Source organism: Pangasianodon hypophthalmus, chromosome 19 (assembly GCF_027358585.1).
Source record: "Pangasianodon hypophthalmus isolate fPanHyp1 chromosome 19, fPanHyp1.pri, whole genome shotgun sequence".
Lineage (NCBI taxonomy): Eukaryota > Metazoa > Chordata > Actinopteri > Siluriformes > Pangasiidae > Pangasianodon > Pangasianodon hypophthalmus.
This window is the reverse complement of record NC_069728.1, coordinates 20301160-20314946: the sequence shown is the minus strand read 5'-3', so window position 1 is coordinate 20314946 and position 13787 is coordinate 20301160. Positions and strand designations below refer to the sequence as shown.

The 13787-nt window shown below is 45.6% G+C and overlaps 1 pseudogene; it reads right to left on the bottom strand.

Annotated features, from left to right (window-relative positions):
* Positions 1 to 11438: 11438 nt before the first annotated feature.
* Positions 11439 to 13508, bottom strand: LOC117599685 (M1-specific T cell receptor beta chain-like; annotated as a pseudogene).
* Between the last annotated feature and the right edge of the window lie 279 nt (positions 13509 to 13787).

Here is a 13787-nt window from a genome sequence, read left to right as displayed (position 1 = left end):
GGGAAGGCGTACAGACGCAGCCTCGGCCACGTCTGTACCATAGCATCCAGTCCTAGGGGAGCTGGATGTGTCAGAGAGAACCAGAGGGGACAGTGCGATGTCTCCTGAGTCGTAAACAGATCCACCTGAGCTCAGCCGAACATACGCCATATCTGCTCCACCACCTCAGGGTGGAGCCTCCATTTCCCGGGCATCGGCCCCTGCCTCGACAGGGCGTCTGCTTCCATATTGAGATGGCCAGGGATATAAACTGCTCTCAGCGAGAGGAGTTTCCCCTGGGACCACACAAGGATCTGGAGTGCCAGCCTGTAAAGGGGGCGCGAGCACAGACCTCCCTGGTGGTTGATATAAGAGACCACTGCCATGTTGTCGGTGCGCACCAACACGTGGCAACCTCTTAGGTCCGGGAGAAAGTGTTTCAGTGCTAGAAACACGACCAGCTTCTCCAGGCAGTTGATGTGCCAAGTGAGATGGCGGCCGCTCCACAGACCACGGACAGAGCGGCCACTCATGACCGCTCCCCATCCGGTGAGAGATGCATCCGTCGCTAGCGTTAAGCGGCGACAAGGAGCTTCCAGCACTGGGCCCTGAGACAAGAACCCAGTTTCCCTCCACATGTTTAAGGCACTTAGGCACCGCCGTGTGACCTTGATCATGCGGAGCGGGTTTCCCCTCAGTGAGAACCCCCTGGTCTTGAGCCACCACTGTTGGGGTCTCATGTACAGGAGGCCAAAAGGTATTACGTTGGATGCAGCTGCCATCAGACCCAGCAGTCTCTGAAAATGCTCCACAGTGAGTGACCGGCTGATCTGAGACACGACCTGTGTTACTGTGAGCATCCTGAACCAAAATGGGATGCAGCCCTCCACCCTTCTTGGGAACAATGAAGTACCGGATTCTCTGTCACGAGGAGGGACCACCTCGTTGGCCTCCTTCCTCAGGAGAGTGTGTACTTCCTGTTCCATTACCAGAGCCTGCTCGGGACCCACCAGAGTGGGAAGAACCCAGGAAAAGCGGGGCGGAGGAGAGCCGAACTGAATTCGGTAGCCTCTCTCTACAGTACGCAGGACCCATTGAGACACATTCGGCAGAAGTTTCCACACTGCCAAATAGCTCACTAAGGGGATCAGCCTCTCGAGACTGACCTCTGGTACGGCGAAAGCGGCTAGCTTGGTGCCCTGGAGCGGCGAACCGACAGGGAATGACCGAACTAGCTGCTCCGAAGGCCTCCAAAGAGGCCGCGAGCCTCCCAGACCCGCTACGTTCCCGGGCGAGAACTGGGAGAAACGCTCGCCGGAGACCACTGCGCCCTGAAGCACCATAGGTGGCAGGGTTGGCAGATCGACCTCCTGAGGGCACTGAGGCGAGACGGGCACCGTATAATGAGGTGTACACCGTCCCGCCCCAGAGGGGCCCGTCCTATGAAGCCCTGGGCCCAAGGTGTCAGGGCTTCTTAGCTATCTGTCTTAGCATATAGCATATTAGAATATATATTCTTAGCGCGGCCCTCCTCGACAAAAGAACGGTCCTCAGATCCGTCTTCGTTTCAGAGGGACCGGGCCCAGAGCGCCGCCGAGACTCCCGGTCCCACTGTTTCTGTGCCTCCCTGTGAGAGGAGGCAGTACATGTAGGGGGCTGCCCCCACCCAGCAGCCCCACGAGCCAGAGAGCGGCAAGGGAGAAATCGCTGGAACGCCGCCGCCTGTGTACCAGCCTGCTGGTATCTGTCGACGACGGAGCTAACAGCGTCGCCGAACAGACCAGAGGGCGCCAGCGGGGCATCCATAAGAATGACCCTGTCCTTCTCTTTCATGTCAGACAGGGTCAGCCAGAGGTGTCTCTCCGCCGCCACCAGGACTGCTATAGACTGGCTTATAGCACGGGCGGTCTCCTTGGTGGTGCGGAGAGAAAGATCAGCAGCCCGCCTGAGCTCTGTCACGTGCTCAGACGGCAGCTCCCCGTGCTCATCCAGCTCTTTGATCAGGTCGGCCTGGTACGCCTGTAACACCGCCATGGTGTGCAGACACGCACCAGCCTGACCTGCTGCCGTGTACGCCTTTCCCACCAGCGCTGAGGTGGTCCGCAGCAGCTTGGTGGGCAGCGCCTTCAGGGATGATGCCGCACCAGGGGACAGATAGCTAGCTAGCATCTGTTCAACCCTGGGCATCGCCCTGTAGCCAATATGGTCCAGCCCCGCCACGTTAGCATAGTAAGAGGAGGCGGGACTGAATAAACGGGCCGAAAAAGGCCTCCTCCATGACCTCGACACCTCGGTGTGGAGGTCGGGGAAAAAAGGCAGGCTCTGGCGTGGAGGTGGCGGTTTACTGCGCAGGAAGCACTCATCTAGCTTAGACCCCTGCGGTTCAACCCGTGTTTCAGCGGGCCAGTCAATGCTAAGTTTAGCAACGGCCCGCAAAACCACCTCCAGCAGCTCCTCATATTGAGGAGACTGCGGCAGATCAGAGTCAGCGCCCTCCACGTCAACCTCCTCGGAGGAAGACAGGCGGAGCGCCGGGCCCGCTCCCCGGGGGGAGGAAACCGCAGAGCGGGCTTCCGAACCCAGAGAGCGGACAGTGGATCTGGAGGGTGAGGAAGGAGAAAGGGACTCGCCCGTCTCCATTCCCTCCGCCAGATCCATCTGCGAGCCCCACAAGCGCAACCGCCGCTCTGCCTCGGCAGAAGCGGGGCCGGCACCTTCGAGTTCCTGAAGGGGAACCCACTCCTCTCCTGTTTATCTGTCCCAGAAGGTTGTTCTGCTCAGTGAAGCACCCACTGAAGCCTGAAAGAGCTCTGTGTGTAGGAGATTCTTTTCTATGGCACATGCAATTAGCTAGGCCTTTAGGGGCATCAGCAATTTTAGTTAGCTTTATACATGGAGCCAGGGCACCAGACATTGATATTAAGATCTTGGGAAAGCACAGGTTGTATAAAATATTTAGGTAGTTATTCACATAGGAGCTAAAGATATACACCTTTGTCAGTCAGAGGTTACTAATGGTAACATTGTAAAGGTGTATAAATTAATGATGTAGTAATATGCCCCATCTGGCTGGGCACTGGAGTGACTGGAGCACTGTAATTCACTCAGCACTGTGGTTTGAGTGCTTGCATTGCAAACATCACAAAAATCTTAAGAGAATTTGCAGGCACTCCTCCACGATGACACGCCGCTCAAGCGTTGGTAACAAAGAAAAATAAACAATGAAAAGAATGAACACAGTGCCTCCCATTTTGCAAAACTGCCTGCTCAAAAGTGACAAGCTGCGCAATTATTCCATGGTTTAGAATGAACTCGTCTGTGGGAAGCAAACTTGCGATTTTGAACCTGCCCCTAAACAAGCCCAGAATCAGTCCTGGGAGTGGACTCAAGTATTCAGGCCTAGTATGAAAATACTCTTAATGCATTTGAAGTAGTGTCACTGGCTGCAGCAGCATGCTCTCATATCACACAGTGGACTTCACATGAACAGAAATAGCATAGTGGTTTCAAGCAAGTAGAGAAGTGTTTTAGCCAGCAGCTTTGATTAATTTTGCACCACTTCAACAGTCCAAATATCTTTGTTATAATCTCAGGCTAAGACACAAATGTAAGCTCATCAGTGAGAATGTTCCTAAAAAATATTATGTATTTATTCAAAGTGTACAAGAGATTGTGCTCTGTGTGAGGAACTTTTATAACCTGCAAAGAATTGGTATTAAAGAATAATCTTACACCTTTTATGTATACTAGTCATTTAATTATTAACCCAAACTTATATGTGCAAAACTTTTACACAAAATGCTGCTGCAGCCTGAGTTTCAACATCTTTGATGTGGTAAAAACCTTAATGGTCTCATGCTGATGTTTGGTTTGAGACTTTTGTCCTCTAGTTTCTATCTCACACCAGAGAATGTACATCCCGGAAAGTACTGTGGTTTAAAGTGAGAAATAAACATGTGTATATATATATATATATATATATATATATATATATATATATATATATATATATATATATATATATATACACACACATATATATATATATACACACATATATATATATATATATATATATATATATATATATATATATATATATATATATATATAAGGAGTGTGTGTGGGTGGGTGTTTGTGTGTGTATATTGTATACAGAAATTTTGAGAAAATTGGATGACACCATTTACAACAGACAACCAAACCAGTCAAGTCAAGCGGGATATCATACCCCTATATAGATTGTATACAGTGGAATGAGATGTCCTTTCTCAAGGACCATGGTGCAACACAACAGTTTGCAAGACGATATAAAGTGCAAATACATAATGGTGTGAGATCAGAGCAGGAAATAAATACACAGAACAGGGGCTATAAGCTATTGATAGGCTAGGAGCAATATATTTAGTGTTCCATAATGTGTCTGATGCAGCTTTGTAAGGTGCAGGTGTGCAGAGGTACTGAGTCATACTGGATTAGGTGTTTGACTAGCCCAGGTGAGTGTTGGGAGGCAGCAGGGTGTTGAGTAATCTGCCTGCCTCAGGGAAGAAACTGTTGCAGAATCTGCTGGTAGAGACACGGATGCTCCTGTACCTTCTGCCAGATGGCAGGAGAGTGAAGAGTCCATAGGGTGGGTGATGGGGGTCATCTGTAATAGTGGTGGCTTTGCTTATGCAGCAGCAGTTTTTGTATGGTGGGTAGAGACAGAGGACTGAACACACATGTGCACACACACACAGGAAATGGCCAGAGCATAACAAACACAAGAGTTTGATTCTTTTTTTCAGGGCCATAAGATATGTTAAAATTTTCAAATGCTTGGCACATTTCTGTTTAGGCTCAGGTTCAATTTCTGAAGTGTGTTTACTTTTAATGCTGTAAAACTGAAGCTTAGTGACAAATTTCACTATTGAGAAATTTCAGTAATGAGTGTGATGAAAATAGTTTAATTTTTATAAAACCTGGTCCTGGTCTGGTCCTGGTCTCCTTGGTGCTCCGTGGTTAGGATAACCAAATAAGTGTCCAGCATATAGTTGAACTGCTTGATTAAACTGTAACTCTGGGGATGTAAATTTGTGTCCTGGGTCTTCTTTACCACCAGCAGCTAGCAAGCGTCCTGAAACACGAGTGACTTAGAGTTCTGTCCTTGGTCACTATGCACAACACAGACATCCTGTGTAGAGGGCCTACTTTCTGGAATGGCTGATACCCCAATTTGGTTCCCATCAACTTTGTTTTGGTGTCAACAGGAGAAAGGGATGTTAGGCCGAACACCCTGCCTGGCCCTAGCACCAGCATCAATGTCAGTTTTTTCCTCTTCTGGCTTTCCCCTTCACCTCCCTCTACTTTTGAAGCTCTACTTGACAAGAATGTTGAAAACATCGTCCACTCTTTCTGCCTCTGTGGCCTGGAGGAGAATGGTGGGTGCTGACAGGAGGACTTGCTGCCAAAGTGTCTCAGAGTCAAACTTTTTGTAGAAAAGCATGAAGTGCTAGCTCTTCCAGCACAGTGTCTAGGAAATGGAGAGCAGTAATGGATGTCTGCATGCCAATACACTCTCTTCTCTGCTCATGTGCTGATGAGTTCTCTCCCATGGCTTCACTTGAATCCTGTCCACCAAACCTCTGTTAAAGTGCTGACAATAGCTGTTCAAAACCTCTATTTTGCTCTGCTTCCAAGTCTAAAAGAATCTGTAGAGCATGCCTTACCAGGCCTGAATCACCTGGACTGCCAGGTCTTCTTCTTCCCATCCACTCAGCCAAGCTTCTTTCTTAGTAATTGTGAGAGATTTGGCTCCCAGATGGGTGTGTCATCATGGTATGCCACTTTTGTGGTGATTTGTTGGTGGTTGCTCCACAGTGAGTTGCATGCTTGATTGACCCTGGCTTGGTCCTCACAACAGGCTGAAGCTGTGCCTGTGGTGTCCAGAGCCACAGTGAAAGCCTTGTTGTGTCCCTATGGTGCTCCTAGCTGAAACATTTAATTACTCAATAAATCCAGGCCTTACAAGTTCACAAAAAATGTCTTCAGGTTACGCATGTAACCATGGTTTCCCGAGGGAACGAGACGCTGTGTCGAAATGCTATGGGAACGCCTTCAGCATCACCACACTCTGAATCACGTGTGTAATCAGTCCAATGGATGGGCGAGACGTCATGGGACGTAGCAACCAGGAAGCTTAAAAGCACGCGCGGTGGATACAGCGGCAGGTTCGAGAGTGAAGCGGGCACACGCAGGGATGCCCGGAAGTATGGCACTGAGACGCAGCGTTGTGTTCCCTCGGGGAACCATGGTTGCATACATAACCTGGAGACGTTCCCCTTCAGGAACTCTAGCTGTGTGAAAATGCTACGGTGAACGAGTATGCCCACGCTGCCAGACTTACAAATCCCTGCCCAGTGTGGAAGAGCACAGCTAGGGCGAGAGAACAAAAGAGCCGGAAGTGGCTCGCATGTCGAGGCCATAGAACCTGACGAAAGTCAGGGGCACGGACCAACCCGCAGCGTTGCAGATGTCCTGCATGGAGACACCTGCCACCTTGGAGGCCGCTACGCTTCTGGTGGAGTGAGCCTTGACCCCCAAGGGAGAGATCAGAGGACTCATAGGCCTGAGAAATGGCATCCACGATCCACCGGCTGGGGGTCTGCTTAGTAGCAGGGAGACCTCTCTTAGAGGGACCATAGCACACAAGCAATTGGTCTCCCTTACTCCACAGGGCAGCTCTGTGGAAGTATGTGTCCACTGCTCACACTGGACACATACAGTTAAGCCTCTGCTGGTCGGGCTCCCGAAAGGAAGGAGGACAGAAGGCCTGGAGTACGACAGGCCGTGGTGTAGAGAAGGGAACTTTAGGAACATACCCCCCTCGAGGGTAAAGAAAAGCTTTGGCCAGACCGGGCGCAAAGTCTAAATAAGAGAGGGCCACTGAGAGGGCCTGTAGATCCCCAACTCTCTTGAGAGAGGAAATCGCCAGAAGAAAGGATGTCTTCAGAGTGAGATGACGATCAGATATCTCCTCTATAGGCTCAAAAGGAGGTTTACAGAGAGCATCCACAACCACAAAGTTAAAAATTTGTGGGTAGAAACCTGCCTGTGAGAGGAGGTCCCTCCTGACAGGGATCTCGCATGGAGGGCCATCGAGAAGGGAAATCAGGTCCCAGAACCATACTCGGCCCGGCCAGAATGGGGCTACTAACCACAGACGGACCCTGCCCCGGCGCACTCTCTCCAGAACTCCCGGGAGCAAAGCAATCGGGGGAAGGGCGTACAGATGAAGCCTCGGCCAAGTCTGTAACATGGTATCCAGTCTGAGAGGAGCTGGATGAATCAGAGAGAACCAGATGGGACAGTGCAACATCTCCTGAGTCGCAAACAGATTCATCCGAGCCTGGCCAAACACTCTCCATATCTGCTTCACTACCTCGGGTGAAGCCTCACTCCCCGGGCCTCGGACCTTGCCTCAACAGGATGTCCTCTCCCATATTGAGATGGCCAGGGAACTGCTAAACTGCTCTCAACGGGAGGAGTTTCCCCTGGAACCACACAAGGATCTGGTGCGCCAGCCTGTAAAGGGGGTGCGAACACAGACTTCCATGGTGGTTGATGTAAGAGACCACCGCTGTGTTGTCGGTGCGCACCAACACATGGTGATCTCTCTGGTCCGGGAGAAAGTGTTTTTCAATGCTAGAAACACGGCCAGCATCCCCAGGCAGCTGATGTGCCACGTAAGATTGCGGCTGCTCCACAGACCGATGGTCTTGAGCCACCACTGTAGGGGTCTCGTACAGCAGGCCAAATGATATCACGTTGGCCATCAGACCCAGCAGTCTCTGGAACTGCTTTACAGTGAGTGACCGGCCTTCTCTCACTCTCATGACTGCTGTGAGGATCGATTCGATCTGAGCAGGAGACAGATGTGCCTGCATTGTGGTCGAATCCCCACCACGTCCAGATAAGCGGTTCTCCGTACTGGAGAAAGCACACTTTTTTTGGCGTTTAGTCTTAACCCCAGCTCTTTCATGTGGGCGAGAATGACATACCAACGCCGAACCGCCGCCTGCTCCGATTGAGCTAATATCGAACAATCGTCAATATAATTCAGTATGCGGATGCCCTGGAGTTGCAGAGGAGCCAGAGCAGCATCCACACACTTCGTGAGAATGCGGGGTGAGAGTGCTAGGCCGAACAGAAGAACCCGATATTGGTAAGCTTCACCCCCGAAAGCAAACCTCAGGAACTTCCTGTGTCAGGGAAGGATGGAGATATGGAAGTATGCGTCTTTTAGATCGATCGTGACAAACCAGTCCTCGGACCTGATCTGAGACACGACTTGATTGATTGTGAGCATCCTGAACATCAGTGGCATGACTGAACGGTTCAACTGACGCAATTCTAAAATGGGATGTAACCCTCCATCCATCATTGGAACGATGAAGTACCAGCTGTGGAACCTGGAGTCTCTGTCGTGAGGAGGGACCACCTCGATGGCCCCCTTCCTCAGGAGAGTGTTTACTTCTTGTTCCATTACCAGAGCCTGCTTTTTTTTTTTTAAGGGGAAAGGATGCGGGGCATGAAAGATGCACATTTGCATCTGCTAGCACTCTGCCTTGTGAGCCTCTGGGCCCACCTGAGTGGGAAGAACCCCGCAGAAATGCCGAACTAGCTGCTCTGGAAGCCTCCGAAGAGGTAGCGAGCCTCCCAGTACCGCCACGAAAACTGAGAGAAGCTCTCGCCAGAGACCGCTGAGCCCCGAAGCACCATGGGTGGCAGGGTTGGCAGACCGATCTCCTGAGGGCACTGAGGAGAGACAGGCACCGTGTGATGAGGTGTACACCATCTACCCCAGAGGGGCCTGCCCTCAGAAGTCCTGGGCCCCAAGCGTCAGGACTTCCTGGCCGAGATCTTCTTAGACCACAGAATGGTCCGCAGATCCAGCCTAGCCCTAGAAGACCCTGGCTTAGAGCTGTTTTTGAGCCTCCCGGTATGAGGAGCTGGTACACGGAGGGGGCTGCTCCTGCCCGGCAGCCCCACGAGCTAGAAAGCGTAGAGTTCACTTAGAACTTCCCTTGCTTTACTGCCAGGTGGAATGTACACCGTGGCAATGAGCACAGTGGTAAGCTCTCTGGGCAGGGACTCCACCAGCAATGAACAGTAGCTTGCACCATTCGTTGTTTATGTAAACACACAGGCCACTGCCATGGGTCTTACCAGACAGTGTTGCTATCCCCTTGGTGCGATGTGCGGTTAGCCTGGCTAGCTGAATGGCTGCGACCGGAATGCTGTTGTTGAGCCATGTTTCCGTAAAAATGAAAACATAGCATTCCCTGACTTCACACTGGGTCGTTAGCCGTAGTCTGAGTAAGTCACAGTTTATTGTCCAGAAAGCAAACATTGGAGAGGAGATTGGACGGTAGAGCCGGACGCTTACCAGCAAAATCGCTTACCACGCTTCCGCTGCTTGGCACACTGTTTCTGGTGCCCTCTCTCCTGGCCAGCTGCATCAGGCAATACTGCGGTCTCAGGGCCTGGTTCGCGTAGTAGCCTGAGGTCGCGTAGCTCTTCCCGCAGTCCAACATTTATTCCTCCTGAGCTTTGTCCTCCAATGTCCAGCAAAAGTTCACCACACATTTTTCTTTTCTCTGAATTTTTCTGTCCTGTACATTATACTCAAAAAAATTTCTCTCAGGCATAGCACTTGGTGTTTCTTTTGTATTTATTGTACTGTATTTAATGTCTGCACTTTTGTAGGTCTGGATGTGCCTTTTTGCACATTACATGCTTTTGTGATGATCTGCCAAGTTAAATTCCTGTGAACTTGCGAATTTGGCAAATAAATCAATTCTGATCTCAAGTTACACTTACAGGTAGTTCACACCAGTTAACAGATATGTAGTTGGCCTGATCAAGTTCAAAGCTGCATGTACCAGAACTATGTGTATATCGTCAAATGATGTGAAATTTGGTGCAGAAAGTGAAATGAGAAACACAGAGATTAAAGTGAGCTGTTAATAAATGATCCTCATATTTCACATTATCAGATACTTAAAGATGGCCATGTTCTTTGCACTGCGTCTTCCTGCATCTTATTCAACAGGAAATGATGCACCACTCATTTCCTCCACTCACACGGTCACCCCATAGGGACGTCTGGTTCTTGTTAAAGTAGGTAAAAACAGCACATCAGATTTTCAGACCATTGTGTTTTACACTAAAAAAAACCTTCACATCAGATTCCTTTTTTAATGATTTATTCTTATTGCTTGTATTTTTCATGAGGAATGCCCCTTAAAGAATTAGCTGTTGAATGTTGTAATATCACACATCACAATATTATATAAGGCACTATAAACAAATTCAGAAAAATATTATCAATAAGAAATTGTGTGAAAAATTGAGGCCAGTAGTTCGAACCTTTAACCAAAGCATGTACAATATAGAGCTGCTCGTTCTCGTACATCTGTTGATTGTAAGATCATTTTCAGTAAGTATAAAACATGATGCAGGCTGTCAGATTTCTGAGAAATGCAACCAGAGCAGCCTGTTAGATACATTTATCAAATTTATACACGTGGCAGAGAAATTAACACCTTAACTATTTACACATAAGTCATTAACAAAATGACCTCACATGCCTTTTAATTCAGTTTTAAATGAAATCTGTATAAAAAAAATCAAATACATTTTTGTTGTCATGGATCATTTGACACTACCATTACCCATCAATGTACCTTTTTTTTTTTAATCAAATTTGATTTCAGTATCTGGAATATATATATATATATATATATATATATATATATATATATATATATAGATAGATAGATAGATAAATAGATAGATATACATTTTTTGTGAAGGATCATTTGTCACTACCATTACCCATAATTTTTTTTTTTATTTGATTTCAGTATCTGGAATTATATGTGTGAATTAAATAGTAGAATGCATTGAACAATTACTAATTATCTCATCATTATATAGCTTTACTATTTTTTCTCAGATTTCCTAATTTTTACCATAGATTTAAGTTAACAAAAATGCATTTGATCTCACGCTGGGGTCACGTTTGAGGCTTTAGCCTCTTAATAGTGAATTCATGTTTTAAAAATTTTTTCAGATACAATGTCTAAGTGAGACCTCATCCCACTCAAGTTTATTTAAGGTAATTGGATTAAATTTTAGAAACAATAATAACAATAATATTTTTAGTCATAAATGCACTATTTCTAAAGAAATCCAAAGATAAGACTTTTAAAAAAATTTATGTATTCATATATAAAGACAAGGTATTAATATACAGTAAAGCTAATTATATTAAAGTTAATGGGACATAATGAAAAAAACACTGATTCTTACAATATTTAATTTTTATTATAAATTAAATTTTTACAAACTGCAATGACAGTTTCTAATAGCGTATATTATGTAATACATTGTAACTGTTTTTTTTTTTTTTTTGGTTAAATACACCATTCATGACCAAATAATGTTTGACTAACAGCAATAAATCTTTAGCATCTGGTGCTTTTATATCTAAATTCATTCATTTCTCTTTATTTTATTTTAACTTGTGCATAAACATCTTCACGGCTCTTGTCTCTGGATGTTCTGGAGGATGAAGTTTTCTTAGCAAAACTCACAGCTGCATAGTTCAAGACATCTTCATCATCAGCCTGATAAAGAACAAGAGCCGTTTATAAACCAGAGCGGATTAAAAGATTCACAAAAAAGTTATTTGCTGTATTTTGTAAGATGATGTCAGTTATAATCCTACATGTCCTGTAGACTTGAGGACAGATCTGTATTTATTTAAAGAAAATCAATACACATGATAAACACTGGATTACCTGATTTGTGTTATTTGGATGGTTGTTGGAAGCCCCTTATAAAAAAATAATAAATATCAGTAACATTTTACTGTAAGTGTTTTTATGATACTGATAATTTCATTTTAAAAATAATAAAAGCAAACAAACCTTTTCTTTGTTTAAGTAAAAGTCCAACCAGAACCATGATTACAATAATAGATATTATATTGGAGGTTGTTAAAACAACAATCCAATGGTTATTTTCTGAAAAGATAAAGCATCATTTGGATCAGTATCACTATAACTGTCTTTTTTCAACAGGAATATTTATCAAATGTCTTACCTTTTACTTGAGTTACTTTAATTTCAGTTCCATTAGTAAAGAGGATTTGTCCACACGCAGCCACAGCACAGTAGAACGTTCCATTATCAGAGGTTGTGAGCTTCCTCTTGGGGAGAGTGTAAACACAGCTCTGTGTAGGAGAACCAGCCTCAGAGCTCTTCTTACACTCATCACTGCCGTCTCCATGAGTGTAAATGATTCCTGGATGAGATTCTCCTGAGCCGTGTCTGAACCAGTACACACTCTGTTCTTCACAGCTTGAATTAAACGCTTGTACTGAACACTGGAGTGTGAACGACTCTCCGTTCTCCATCACCTTTACAGTCGGAGGATGCTGTTTCTTCTCCTCAGCTTTAACATCAATTAGTAAAAATAACTATAAATAAGGAGTGGTGTGAAATTAAATATAATTCTGGCTAAAGTGTTGAACTGGAATTAGTATGAGTTCAGGAGCAGGTTATCAGAGTAAAACTGTTTACCTTCAACAACCAAAAGGGTTCCAGATCCAAAGTATAGTGAAGATCCCAGCAATTGTGCACAGAAATATGTTCCTGTATCCTCTTCTTTGATTTCTTTAATGTTGAGATTAAGCAGATTTTTATTTACACTAGTACTGAAGCGTCCATCATTAAATCCTGCACCGGGTGTGAATGAGTTCTCCCCTCCTCTCCCTACCGACTGAGGAGCCTTTCCAAAACTCTGTTTGCACCAAAATAAATCATATGTGTAAGTGAACAAGTCATCACATTTTATAGAAACATTTTCTCCACGCTTTACTTTTTGAACTTGAAGCTTCTTGGTGTTAGAAGGTTTCACTGAAACAAAAAAAGATATATGCATTGTCAGTAATGATATCAGTAATAAAGAAAAATATATAGTGAAATTATTTTATAATTGAATATAAAAAATATACGAAATGTAACTCACCTGATGTTAAGAGACAAAGAGCGACAAGGACTGTGATCATCGTTCCTGTTCAGACAACGTGACAGTGAGGTAATGAACTTGTGTGTGCAAGATTAAACCAGGTTCAGAGTCACCCCTGATTGGATGTTTTGAAGCTGTGGTCAGATTTGATTGGTCCAGTGGCTGTAATGAGAACTGATGGTGAAGTTTGAACCCAGATGCAGTGGCATGATTTTGTATAAGCACATTTTCTACTTCACTGAGAAACCTTTCCATGTGGCTGTTGTCTTTGACAGCAGTTATTATAGAATGTAAATTTTTCTGAGGACATTTTATAGCAATAAACACTAAAAAAAAGTGAAAAAGGGAAACAGTGCGCACAGTTGTGTACTTCCAAGTCCACCTGCTGTAGAAGGATTTTTTTTTTCTTTAAGAAAGGAGTTTTATATTTAAATGCAGCAAACATAGGCCATCCACATCAGATCTGCCTGAAACCCTCACTAGAAAGTTATGACAAAGGCCAAGTGTAAGACATTCGACATGGCCAAGATTGAGCTTGTTGACTGCGCTGAGTACAGAATGTTTAGTTGTTCTTCTTCCAACATTAGTAATAGTCTACATTTCTAACAAATAAATAGCACTCTGACAGAAAAGATGGCAGGATTAGAGGTACACATCCAGACCCCAGAGAAAATGAGTGAGAGCAACATGGTTTCGGTAAGGGAAAGGCTAAGATGGTGAACCCCCAACTC